Raw genomic sequence first — 13,986 nt, 5'->3', positions numbered from 1 at the left:
GAAGCAATTAAACAATAGGCAGTTGTACCGACGTGCATGACAGTTACCAGTGACTCAAGATTCTGCATACAAATCATGCCCTATTTCTGGCACAGCTTAGTGTGAACATTTTTCAACTGCGGTGCACTGAAAATAAATCACATGGCAAATTAAAGCAGAAAGGAAACAACTGATCCATAAATGATCAGGTTACAACAAGACAGTTGTTTCTGAAAATGGTGCGTTTTTTTTCCTCGAGAAGAAATATTGGGCACAATTTAGGTGGGGCATATTATTCCACCAAAAACTTTCATTAGTGTGCAAACATAATCCTAGGTTGACCAATAATTGTTTTCCGACCGAGCGCTGGGGTGGAAAATATTTTCGCTCTAGTAGGTGAGATCATTCCTTTGCATGTTTGTGTTCAGTCTTTTATAAAAAAATGGATATGTTTGAGTGAATGACACGCTAAGGGTCAAATAAAATAAAAAAGCGTAAAGCACACTATTTTGCTTATTGACAAAAGTTACAAATATTAGCAGTATTTGAAAATACAAATGATTGCATTTAAAGGGGCCAGTGAGAATATTTGTGTCTCTGTAATCTTCTAAAGAGGGCAATGATTTAGAAGGAGGAAACAAATCTTCTGCGACATGGCAGGAACTGTAGGGCACTTTGGTCTCCCTATTCTCCTCTTCTCATCGCTCGTGTCAACCCCACCCTTCTCCTCATCCCTCCCTCCTTGTTGCCCCCGGGGTGCCAGGGCGAGCGGTAAGGGACAAGGGGGCCACGAGCGCAACTCGTCTCGGCTGTTCCCTTCAAAAAAAACAAATTCAATGTTTGAGCCACTGATCACTTTCTTAATTGAGTTTAACACTCCTCTTCTGGATTAAAAAAGAACCTTTGAAATAAAAGGTCAAATTACCTCAAGAGTCAGGCAATAAATAAGTCAAACAAGGTAAGAGGTTCCTGCCAGCAAATGTTAAAGGGAAATTTAATTAGAGGGAAAAACAAGAGGCTCTCTAATGGATCCTCAGCTACTGGCACAAGCTTAACAATCATACAGAAAAGAGAATGAATGGCTGCTGTTAATGTTTTGAATTTACAACAGCTTCTTAAAGTTTATTACCAACACCCCAACATAAAATATTTCTGAATATCACCGGTCCCTATTAGTTTGTGCTTTTGAGTGGATACATTTTTTCCATTATATGACTTGGGCTACAGGACCATTGTCCATTGAGTCAAGCACAAGGAAAGGAAATGGGAATAAAGCAGATCTATAGTCTGGACTGAAACAGGACAAGGGAAGGAGGAAGCCAACATTGCTCTACAGCCAACAGAGCTACAATGTTGCCTGTGTGACATAATGCTTACGGAAGATTACGGAAAATAATCCCACATTTACTGCTTCATGTTGTCCAGCAATAACAACTGACATCACAGCGTGTGCCATGTATGCTATATTTCAGTGTACAAGGTGGATTTAGAGGAGGAGAAGAAGAGTTAGAAAAACATTTCCCAGCAGTTATTATAGCTCCATCATGCCCTGTGAGCCTATTAGCAAATAGTACAAGAAGCTGTAAAACCATGCAGACTGACAGCAGGAGGGAATCTGTACAACCATTTAATTAAGATCCAGCCAAAGATATAGAACTGTCAAACACAGAGCACCACAATTCCGAACAGTCTAATTTGTCTTATTTGTCTCAATGTTGCAGAGATCCCAAACACAAAGGAGTGAATACAGTGGCGTGGAGCAGCAGAATACCCTCTAAGTCAAGGGTCGGGAACCTATGGCTCACGAGTCATATATAGCTCTTTTCATGAGGACATCCGGCTCGGAGATGAAATAGAACGTCCACAATTATCTACTGCATTGTCGCACGCGAAGCTGAATGTAACTCGTGCGAAGCCAAAAAACAATGATTCTTAGTAAAGTTCACTCCAGTGTATTTAGGGCATAGTCCAAACTACAGTTAACAGTCAAGATATCACACCAACAGACCCTGTTTTGGTTGTACATCGCTAAATAATCCTTTGTATAGGAGGTTGGGAACTTTTTTGACCCACAGAGCCATAAAGCATTATATATATATATATATATATATATATATATATATATATATATATATATATATATATATATATATATATATATACAAAAGACCAAACCCTTGCGACAGAATTGTATAGGCTTCGCATGCGCGACAATTGCTTTGCATGATGCAACAAGTTAAAAATTTGTGCAAGTCCTATTTTGTCTTCCGAGCCATGTTTACTCATATATAGCTCTCGAACAATAGGTACCTGACCGCTGCTTTGTATGTAAGCTCATTTAAAAAAAAAAACGATGTTCACTGTTTAGAGACTTTATGAAGAAACACAAAGACCGAACCGTAAACATTCGAAAACTCTAGCAAAGCATCCCGAGCAATTTTATTTGGTGCGCTGTAGGAATGGGCGGAGCTATACACAAAGCACGGGCACTGTTTCTTCCCGTTGCCCAGTGCCATCTGCACCGAAGTTAAATACGTTGGTATTCTCGTTTGCAGTATTTTGTGACATATCTATGTAAACAATTTTGCTCGCACCTTGTTTTGAAACCACTATTTAGGACAAAAGTGGTGGTCAAAATGAGCCTCAACACTCCTAAGGAATTGAGGGAGGGAGTCAAATTAAGTGGTATATTTGCAACATGTTAAAAATTTGTGCAAGTCCTATTTTGTCTTCCGAGCCATGTTTACTCATATATAGCTCTCGAACAATAGGTACCTGACCGCTGCTTTGTATGTAAGCTCATTTAAAAAAAAAAACGATGTTCACTGTTTAGAGACTTTATGAAGAAACACAAAGACCGAACCGTAAACATTCGAAAACTCTAGCAAAGCATCCAGAGCAATTTTATTTGGTGCGCTGTAGGAATGGGCGGAGCTATACACAAAGCACGGGCACTGTTTCTTCCCGTTGCCCAGTGCCATCTGCACCGAAGTTAAATACGTTGGTATCCTCGTTTGCAGTATTTTGTGACATATCTATGTAAACAATTTTGCTCGCACCTTGTTTTGAAACCACTATTTAGGACAAAAGTGGTGGTCAAAATGAGCCTCAACACTCCTAAGGAATTGAGGGAGGGAGTCAAATTAAGTGGTATATTTATATTGATAAGGGACACAAGCATTATTTTTATTTTAGAGATTTTGTCAAATCATCAAATGTCACACAGTAAAGTAAAATGTCCTGAAAAATTAGCTTTTGTCTGGAGAGTTGGAGAGTGGGTTTGGTGGTTTTGTTTTATTTTGCCTTAAAATGTACGGTGTGGCTCTCTGGAAAAAAAAAAATAGGTTTGATTTTAAGGCTTTTTGAGTCAAAAAGGTTCCCGACCCCTGCTCTAAGTGGCTGACCTGAAAGAAGCAACATAAGGTTGGCGTTAACGGTGCTGAAAGGGATGACAGGTGGATGACATGAAAGATCAAATGTAGTTCATTTGGCTTGTTCTACAATTGCTTCTCATTATTTAACATGGCAAATCAACGTTGATCCTCTTCAGAGTGATTCACCGCAGACGTGTCAGTGTACGTCATGTTTTTGGTCATGATTCGATTGTATCCCGATACTAAGGTGCCAATTTGATTTAGATCACGATTCTCAATAATGGCAATTCTATAAGTATTTGGATTTGATATAATTGATGATTTCTCAGTGAATCATCTAGCTGACATTTCCACTGTGGGTCGTTTGGATTGGTTACTGTTACTAACGGAGTGATGGCACAAAAGAAGTACGGCCATGATCGCCATGTTACCGCAGTGGGATACAGGTCTGCTCCAAAGTTTGCAGACAGTTTTGGTCATGTCTAGCTCCGACTTCCGAGGAGCTGTATAAAAACCGAAAAGTGTCTATACTTTGAATTTGAAATTTTTGTGCACCAGCTTTAGTTGCTCATTTTCTTCCTCCATTTTCCACTTACTTCTGCTTTCTTGCATTTTTGTAGCGGATATGACGTCAAAAAATCGATTCCGGGGAGAAACATCAATTTTAAAAATGGCCAAAAATAAAATCACAAAATATACATGAATCGATGATCTTGTCTTCTCCCTAGTGTCCGTGAACATTTACAGTGCTATATGTGTTTGACTACCCACTGAAGAACACGTTTGATGTTTTTTTAAAGGGGAACTGTGGCCAAATGGTCAAAAGTTTGAAATTGGAAAAATAGATTAGCCTCCACCTACACCCTCCTTTTTCTAATAGAAGAGATAAGCACCTTTTAGCAAAGCATCCAGTGGAGTTTAAGCTTATTACGAATACCTCTCAGAGCGCAAAGGCATGTACTGCTGAAATCAAAAGGAGCTATAGGCAGGAAAGCTAGTGTCATTTTAAGAAAGAAGTCAGTTGTGAAATTGTCAAATCTCACAATATTCTGCCCTCCGCATACTCTAACAATGGATTTCAAACAGCACATCTGTGGGGAAGGAAAAAAAACCTACTGGTACCTAGTTTATTGTACCATAAAGAAAATCTATAGCTAATATCTCCATTATTAGGGCTTGATTATGATTAGATCTTTTTTTTTTCGTTTTATCAAATAACTGATACATCACAATATGGTAGTGTTATCTACAATTTGGAGGGGGGGGTTCCAAAAGTTACCCTGCTGCAGGGATTAGTTTTCTCAGTACAAATGTCTAAAAGTATAATTGTTTTTTCTAGGTTGAGGAATCGTGTATTCAGCAAACATGACCGTAGCTCATGTTTGTTTAAAAAAAACTATAGAATGCAGATATCTATGCTTATCTGACTTGTGAAAAATTGATATTGTCAAATATCTTCATGTCAGTAAAACTTTTTAAGAAGTAATAATCATAACAAATAACACTTTTACTGACAAAGTGAGCAGATTTCTTGTTTCTGAAGTAGAATCTCTACTTGTAGCTCTTGGCAATAAACTGTTTTCAGGAAGTGTAGTGTCCCCAAGTCAACACAACCAAACCGGACAAATACAACCCGTCTTGAGAATTTCCATTAATGTTGCCATATGATCTGCAGGTCACCTAATTACAGTCACTTTCCTCCTAATCACAGGTTTCTAATTAGGACCTAATAAGCTTTTTACCCTATTCTCACTCAGCGCCTCCGTGTCACTCACATATCAGACCATGAAATAATATATTAACAGGCTGTCAAACTGGAAAGGAGCGTTTCACTTACGACGGGCACAGCAGAGGAAGACCTTCTTAAGCTAATTGAAATTATCGAAAGCTTAGCCCAAGCTTTGGACCAAAGTACAGCAGGCAAAAGCTAATGCCAGCGGTGAGGCTTGACTGGTTTCTCTGATGTCGGGTAATTGTTAAAACCTGATTTGGTACGAGGCCTTGTAGATACTATCCTGCCAAGATTTGGGGGAAAATCCTTACTAGCAGATTTCCTTGCTGTTTCTATTCTAATTCAGGCCTCTATTGGATTGAAGCGAAGCCTCAATGATGTTCATGTTTGACAACCGGTGTTGGAGATGATCATCACGGGCCACAATTTGATAATGATGACTGTTTAATTAGAAGCCTTTTCTTTTGCCTGACCATAACCCAAACTCCTCCACCCTGCAGATGGTAACCAATAAATTTAGCTTTTTTTGAGAACGAAGCGGAACATAGTACCTCCCCGGTCTACCCTCAACTCCACCCCTAACCAAGAACATAAAGCTTTTCTCTCTGTTGACACACAACCACAACCAGCTTCGTCCATGTGTGTTGGAAGAGTCCAACCGTGCTTCTTCTACTCTGTCTTCATATACGTTCTGTTGGAATCGGTTCCATATTTTCCAGGCCAACTTTGGCTGCTGTACAACAGTCGATATTCTGTCATCATATTTGCCTCAACCAAAGACAGTAACTTTCTCCGTGCTTCAAACGGTAGCAACAATTATACACAAACAACCTAATTTGAATGACATTTGCGGAAAAATGCACAACAGACGAATGACAGAGCAACAGACGTACCCAATACTTTGTGTTAAACATATACATTTAAAGAGTAGAACTACTGGAAGTGGTGCAAAGCCTCAGTTTTAAACCATTGATGTATTGCTTGCTAATGTATAGTTTTGGATCGGCATGTGCTGCTATTTAGACAATGCAAAGCAAGCAAACCCCAGAGGCTGCAGCAAACACATCATAATTAGTGTTTAACTTGTAAAATAGTTGGTTCCAAAACACTTTTATTAGATTTGCAACTGGTTTGTAGATAGTGTATCAAATCAATCAAGACAATGTGATTTATTAACCATCAGACAGTGTTGTTCTGTTAACATCAGCAAAAGTCTGCAAGCTTTTTAAGTATATCTGATTTAGAATACAACAAGCTCCTCCTGTCTAAGACCCTCTCTGTTTATCTGCCAATCATATGTGCTGTTCAACAGACTTTTTTGTGTATGTGTGTGCGTGTGTGTGTTCTCTATGTGGGTTGGTGTCGTGTGCCAGAGTGGCTATCCCCTCAGATTGTCAAAGAGGCTCATGGGAAATTTACAGCACAGGCCAAACCACAAGCTTTCTCTATCATTTCAGAAGATTTCTCTTTTTTAGTCCCATTCAAAAAAGTGATTATGGCAGAACTTTCCTTCTTGGCTTAACTCTGGGTTTTCCTCACCACATCTGCACTTTGCTTATAAACTTAAAGCAGTCTAATATTTAATTAAGGTCGTTGATAGGCTGTGCACTCTTTAACAAATTATTATTGCACACTCCCATTAGTTCTTAATTAACATTGTGTGTTCTATTTTCTTACCTAGCCACTTCTTGCCTTAAAAGCTGATATGTTAGGAGTATTCTATATGAACATGGAAAGTCATGGCACTTCATCACAATTGAATCAGGTGATGACCATACATAATGAGAGGGTAAAATTGTGCGATTTAGAAAATAATGCTGTTGTTGACTTCACAAAATGTTTTTTTTAAAATACTGAACCCTTCGGCTACATACAGAATGGAAAAACGTGCACTGTGCAAAATATGTTTGCATGATTCCAACACTGATGAAACTGATGAACATTAACCGTAGTATACAGCTTTATCGCTTTATGTATGTTTCATACATACATTATATTGCACCACCCTCAATATGTTGACATAGCGATGTGAAATGGAATGCAAAAAACCTTACTTTTGCCAATAAAGATGGCCTCCAGCATCTTTATGGTTGTAATTAGGAGAGAAAAGGGCCGATTGGCAGGCCAAGTCACGTTAAGCATATTTGACATCTCATGTCAGATCAAGCTGGCAGTTAAGCAGCTTTTACCAACCACATCAACTGCAATTGTATAGACAGAAGATACTTGTATTAGAAAAGGTACAATGATCCCCTATTGCATTTCGAAAAATTTGGAAATTTGAGTATGCTAGAGCAAGACAAGCAACATAAGGATCGCCTGTAAAAAAAAACAAAAAAAGTCTTGCTTTGTAACAATGACCCTTAAACTGTTAATGAAAGTTATACAGTATTAGCAAAGCTAACAATGTTTGATTACTTTCAAGTTTTTTGACTGAATATGTACATGTTAAAATGACTGTGGTAATCATATTATATGATAACAGTTAAGAACATTAACACAATCTTTGAAGCATTCTGAAATGATCACTTGAAGGTTGTGTATTGTTTTATTGGATACATGAGTTACATATGAACAGAAATTGAGAAACTGCCTTCAGGCCTGTGTATATAAAAGTGACAATGTTGAGGTTTACATTTTGATTCCAAATGTTGGAATGTGTTGTGTGCGTTTACCTTTGGGCGCGCACGGGAATTTGTAACAAACGCGATTGAATTTCAAAATAGGGGGCGTGAAAATGGGATTCCAAGCAAATGCAATATTTTGCTGGTGGCTTTTCATAGCAAACATTACATTCTTGCGCGAACAGGCTCCCCTTAGCTATGTGTACCTTGCGTCGATCTCTTACAAGGTGAACACTTGAAGGGGATGTATCTTGTATAACAGCCCCATGTGCCAGTTCAAGTGAAGGACTTGAGTGCCGAGTCCGTCAACACTTTTTCCTAGCCGGTGGCTCGGCTGCGAGAGAGCCTGATCCGAGTATAATGGAGGGATTGCAAATGTTGTCGAGACATCTTTTGTGCGAACTGCTACTGCCAACATTGCGCTAATCTCTTTTGCCTTGTTCCCTCACGGGACACGGGCATGGACCTTCAATGATTCTGAGAGTTGAGAGAGTCGAATAACCTAAACTTCTTATATGTAATAACTTGTGAAGCCCTTTGAGACTATTTGTGATTAAGGGCTATACAAATAAAAATGACTTGACTAGGACATAGACAGGATTGATCAACACTTAGTTAAGGGATAATCCTCCAATAGTACCAGAAGGTCATTTGCTGTAAAAGGGGTCATATTTTTGACAAATAATAGAAAATTGTAATAATTATGTTTTGTTTAAATGTATTTTGATTGCAATGATAATTATCCGGTGCACAGGAATTGATGATTTTAATTGCTATTTAAATAATGAGTATTTTTGGAAACATTGGTGATTCACTGTATTTTACAATCAACGATCTAATATTCAGTCGTGAAAATGGGTCAGGGCTTAAAAAGGTGAGAAGGGTGCGGAGGAATTACCAAATTGATTTGTTTATTACGCACACCCCTATTTTTTTATAAAAACATTTATTGACAACTGTTAACTCAATACCAAAAGGAAATTTACAAGGTTAATCATCAAAAACACAAAATGGTTGTTTCCCTTATTGAGCATTTATTCATAGGAAATACCAAATCTATTTGTGTATTACGCACACCCCTATTTTTGACAACTATGACGACAATACCAAAATAAAATGTATGTGTTTACTTCATGTCCTTCAAATTTTGATTCCTAATCAGACGCATCAAAGAGTTGTTTCCATGTTTTCTGTTTATTCATATATTTCAGGACGACCTTCTGTTTTCTCCATTTTCTAACATTTATCTCTGGTACCGTGAATAAGAGTTGAGTGATGATGAGATAAAATCTATACTCCTGCCTGCGTGAACTACACTGATTTTATTTCAAACCCACCACCTAAACGCCCGATTGACTCTGGGAAATCGCACAATATCCCCCTCTCCACCTGAAAATATTTTCTTCTCGGATCCATACAATTCACGTAAGTCACCCTTTTTGACTTCAAAACTGTGGATTTCTCCTAAAAGTGAAATTTCATGCCTGAAAATGTGATATACTTAATGTAATGGTTATGGTCTTATTAGATTTCACAACTCACCCTCTAATTACAGATTTTTTCATCCTTTATTAACTTTAAATCCTTTTATATCCAGTATTTACGCATTAAATACTACTATGCAAAAAAATCAGTATCTTTCTAACTTTGACTTTTCGTTTTATATGAATACACTCGTCTTCATTTTTTAAGCACTGAACTTAAAACTACCGTCCAAAAAAAGAATACATCACAATGTCGCTTTGAATCTGATTAATTGCTCAGCCCTTTGCTGTCAGAACACTTACGCTCATAAAGGTTAATGTCAGTAAGTTGTAAAAACACTAGCACGTCTGCGGTACAAATAATTACACAAACGTTTCAAATGGTTGCCAGAGAGGGAGAAGACTAACATGTTTTCTTTGGATTTCATAAGTGAAAGTCTGCACAATGAGCACAGACTGACAAGAGTATTTGTTTAAAATTCACTTTCAACCACCTGCGCTCTTTTTACACAACCTGACAGTTTTTGGTCTGCGTGCAGCCCGATTGTATATATTGTTTCGTCGTAGGGACATTAATGTTTGCACAGCCATTGCAGCAAGTCACCTCCCTTCTGGGGACAAAATTACATCCTCGGAGTGTCAATATTTAGCAACATTTTAAGCCGAGGAAGTAGTTTAAGGTTAACACTGGCTTAGCGTAAGTGTCTGAGAAATTATTCTAAATCGTGTGTGTGCGGGCATGTGCGTGTGAGGGCACTTGAAAATCCAAGACATTTTAATTACTGCCCGGCTGCTCTATGTTTCTCTTTGATGTGGCAATCAAGCGAGCATCCTCACAGAGCCACAACACAAGTGCTCATCTGATTCAAAAAAAAAACAATCACCCAGACTAATTTCTGCACCTGATTAACCAGACCTGTGTCAAAATTACACACCCACCAAGACCTGTCCAATTAACTCTACATATTAATGTGTGTTTTAAAAACATCACAAAAGCCAACAGAAGCTGGACGGTTACATTTTGAAGTCAACATTAATTATGCACAACTATGCAATGGACTAAAGAAAATGTCCAATTATTTTTCAAAAAAATATTGGATACAAGAATGAATGATACTCGCTAAAATGGGCCACTTTAGTTACTTGCGCAGTTAGATGATTCCTGTAAAGATGCACATATTTAGATTTTTTTTTTTTTCATCGTGAACACGGCAAGTACGCGATATCTACACCGATCCGATCAGTGAGATCTGGTACAACTGCCACTCAAGCTCCCTCTAGAACTATGCAAAAAGGGCTTTAATGTATTTAAGTTTGTTTGCATTTCAATTTTAAATACTGTACATTTACGTTTGAATTTGTTGTGGAACTTTTGTCTCGTTTTAAATGACCAAACTTACTATGCTACAATTTCTCAACACTCCAGATGACATTGGTAGTTTGCAAACCAAGTTGTGTTTGTTTTTTCGGTGTAACTGTGTCAAAAGTTGGAAACTATGGTTTTAGTGGACCCAGAACCTTATTGCAGCTCCTATTCCGTGCAAATGTACAGTTGTTAATTGCAATTTGCTTCGTTAATTTTCAGGCACTCATCATTTCATGATATAGGCAACCAGCTATATGAAAGCATTACCACTGTACTAACTTGTAAAAAGGTTCTGACCAAAAAGAACAGGAGACAGATTCAACGGCTGTGTATCACTTTTGATCTTTGTGAAAATATGTCTGCAAATTGGTTCACACTTCAGACAGATGTAACAACATGTCTTGCCATGTTTATCATCTACAAACCTTCTACTCTAACTTTACCAAGCCTGCTGTTATTTACTTACAACGCCCCATCTTGTTTACCCTGCGTCTCGTACCACAAAGAAAAAAGAACCCCTTCTCGCCGACATCGGAAGACACACTCACAGACACACACTCTCCAGTTTTCTGTGGCCACACTTCACCACGCATTTGATCACTTAAATTCTGCTTTGAAATACTGAAATCTCACAAGCAAATCAAAAGCTCCGTTTATAGTCTTACACAAATAATAGTCACATTCAATCACTGAAGTCAAAATACTGATGCGATTAAAAAAACATGTTTTATTTTAAAACAGATTGTGCTAATGTCGTTTGAAAAATGTATGTGCACGGTGGCTGTTTAAAACTAGCAATGTTATAATTCAATTAAGTGAATTGAGCTAAATTTTGTTGAACAAAAAAGCTCAATCATGCACACTATTTTGTGCATCAGAGAAAAAGGAGCAAGGACCGAGATCATATAGTGTGTACTAATTCAAATAAATGTACAAGCTAAGAGATAAAATGAAGTTTTCATGTCTACGGATTAACATTTTTTTTTTTTTCAAAAAACATCTGCCTGGTGAATAAAACCTGTAGATCATCAGGAAAATTTAGTTTGTGGCGTTTGGACTAAACTAAACAAGTGTTTGCTGAGATGAGTCCGAAATAATCATTTTATAGCAATATATATGACTGCATGGGGCGAAGGTTCCTCTTGAAAAGCAATACATTGGACAGTAGGGTACAAGATATGTTTAGGCAATGAGTAATTGTGCCTTTTATGCCTACCAATTAATTAAACAAATATTTGAATAAAGAAAAATCATTTATGCTGAATTAAAAAAAAACTGTCCTTATTCTCAACATGCATGACAAGCAATTACCTACTTGGCGTTGAAGTGAATTTACCACATAATTTGCCAACACGCACTAAAATTAAACATCAACACAGAGAGCCCAAATTAAGAGCCAAGCATCAATGTTTAAGAAAATCTGCGTTAAGTTAGTGCACTCTGCGTGCACTCTTCATGGGCCAGCGCTGTCATTACAACAATGTGCTGAATGGACAGTCTAATTATACATGTGCCATTTAGGCGTGTGCATTTGGTGTCCGCACGACCACCTTACCTTATGTGGAAACTTCAAGGCTGTGAACTACCAAGTCTTGATAGAGAAGTCGGAATAATTGTATTAGGTTTGGGCGCAAATTTGTTAAGAGGATAGAAAACGTCCCTTGGGAGCCAAAGTAAATTTGTGTTTCCACTTAAGCTGATATCATTATAAAGGTAAATTATATATTTTTAATTCAAAACAATAGATATTATTTAATTAACTGCAATGACATACGTGGTCCTGTGTCTCAAACCATCTTGTTAAAGATAGTAAATCTCTTCATAAGTCCAAATATTTTTCTGCAAAATTATATTTCCTTTATTAAATTTATCACTAATCATACATAATTATAATTCATTATAATGAACAATATCGGGGTTTATGTTGCTGCCGAATGAAATGTAGTGCACAGCAAATTTTAGATTAAGTATTTTTACTCGCCTTGCAATGATTGACAATTGCAAGCATGTCTTGTGTGCAAAACAGTAATTTAAGTGTTTTGTTCCCTAACTGTTTTGAACTTATTTGCACTGTGCACAAAGCTCAGCTGCATTCACCAAATTCCCGGCTTTTGCTCTTAAATGGAGAAGAGTTGTGTGCAAGTGCATCTTCTGTAAATGGGCAAGCTTAGCGATTGTTCAATTTAATTTATGACTTGTGCATTCTTGACAGGTCAATTCCCCCGACCTCTGAGAAAGTGAAGGGAGAGCGCGTTTATTCCCAGGCTAAACACGGACGCTGTCTGTCATTTAAGATGTTCGCATAAAAAGATAGTAAAACATTTTAGTTTGGGCTTACAGAACTTGCTTGCGGAACACGAGTGGAGCAGCGTGTGTGGAGACTGACGCGCGCGTGTTTATTCTCAATCAGTGGCGAAGAAAGCGAAAGTAGCGCGATGGACGCTAAGGCAAGAAAAAGCAATTTAAAGTGGGATACCTTCACAGTTAGGTGGGAAATCTCGATGTCGATAAAGTTGTGCGCGGCAAACAAGTTGTTTGTTCGGAAGTTTTGCTTCGGTCTCCGCATGCGATGTGAACGCTTGGCGACGAGCCCTGGCGGCTAAAGAAACGCGTTAATGTGAATTAACAGAGGACAAAAAAGAGTGGAATTTGGGGATTTCTTTATCGGATGTTGGCGAGGCAGCAAACGCATCTTAGCCATCACTTGTCTCGTGCGCACTTAGCTTGTTGTTAGCGAGTTTTTTTTCACACGCGCGGCAACGGTTGTTTTAAGTTGTTTTTAAATCAAAACTGCCTTAGTCTGGAATGGAAAAACAAACAAGTGGACAACATGCGAAGGTGAGCAAGTAGGCAAAAAAAGTGCTGTTTACCTTGACGTAAGTCGAGGAGATTGAGGCGCGCGTGTGTCCCTTCGCGTCGTAACGAAAAGACAAATGGGAGAATGGTTCAAGTTAAAAGTTCTTTCTCCGTCCTCTTGTTTCTTTTATTGTTGTTTTTATTCTTTACGCGGCGCCAGCACCAAAATCAAAAGGTCCCGCATATGTTCGCCGAAGTTGAGCTGTCCAAAAGTACAAGTATAGCTTTTGTTGCTCTCTTCTTTATCTCCCTCCCTCTTTTTTTTAACTCTCTCTCTCTCTCTCTCTCTCTTTCTCCCCCCCTCTCTCTCTCTCTCTCTCTCTCTCTCACGCTGGTGCTGTCAATCTCAAAAATCAATGCTCTCTGCTGTGTCGCAGATATTCAAAGCATTTACACTCACGCGAGACTTCAGAAAGTGAATGGCCAGGTTATTGATTTGAAGGGAAGGAGGACTGATTTCTCCCCCTCCTCAATCCCCACCCACTTACCCCATTTCTACAGTACTTCTCTCTTTCCTTCTCCATTCTAGGAGCGTGCAGTACAGTACTTTCAATTTTGGTTTCCGAGATTT

At 38.3% G+C, this 13,986-nt stretch overlaps 1 protein-coding gene across 4 annotated transcripts in view; it reads right to left on the bottom strand.

Moving 5' to 3' along the window:
• sox6 (SRY-box transcription factor 6) overlaps positions 1-13,693 on the bottom strand; it is a 203,061-nt gene extending 189,368 nt beyond the window's left edge. For 3 of the 4 annotated variants that reach the window (XM_088334367.1, XM_088334369.1, XM_088334370.1), the window contains exon 1: positions 13,430-13,693. The gene's annotated coding sequence lies outside the window, so the exon portion shown is untranslated. Of the gene's footprint in view, positions 1-13,035; positions 13,159-13,429 lie in introns of all 4 variants that reach the window. The other variant, XM_088334368.1, reaches the window with a different exon arrangement.
• Between the last annotated feature and the right edge of the window lie 293 nt (positions 13,694-13,986).

The sequence above is a fragment of the Urocampus carinirostris genome, chromosome 4 (assembly GCF_059441175.1).
Source record: "Urocampus carinirostris isolate Australia breed hairy pipefish chromosome 4, RoL_Ucar_1.0, whole genome shotgun sequence".
NCBI classification, from domain to species: Eukaryota; Metazoa; Chordata; class Actinopteri; order Syngnathiformes; family Syngnathidae; genus Urocampus; species Urocampus carinirostris.
Note: the sequence above shows the minus strand (reverse complement) of the source record. Positions and strands in the feature narration are given on the sequence as shown.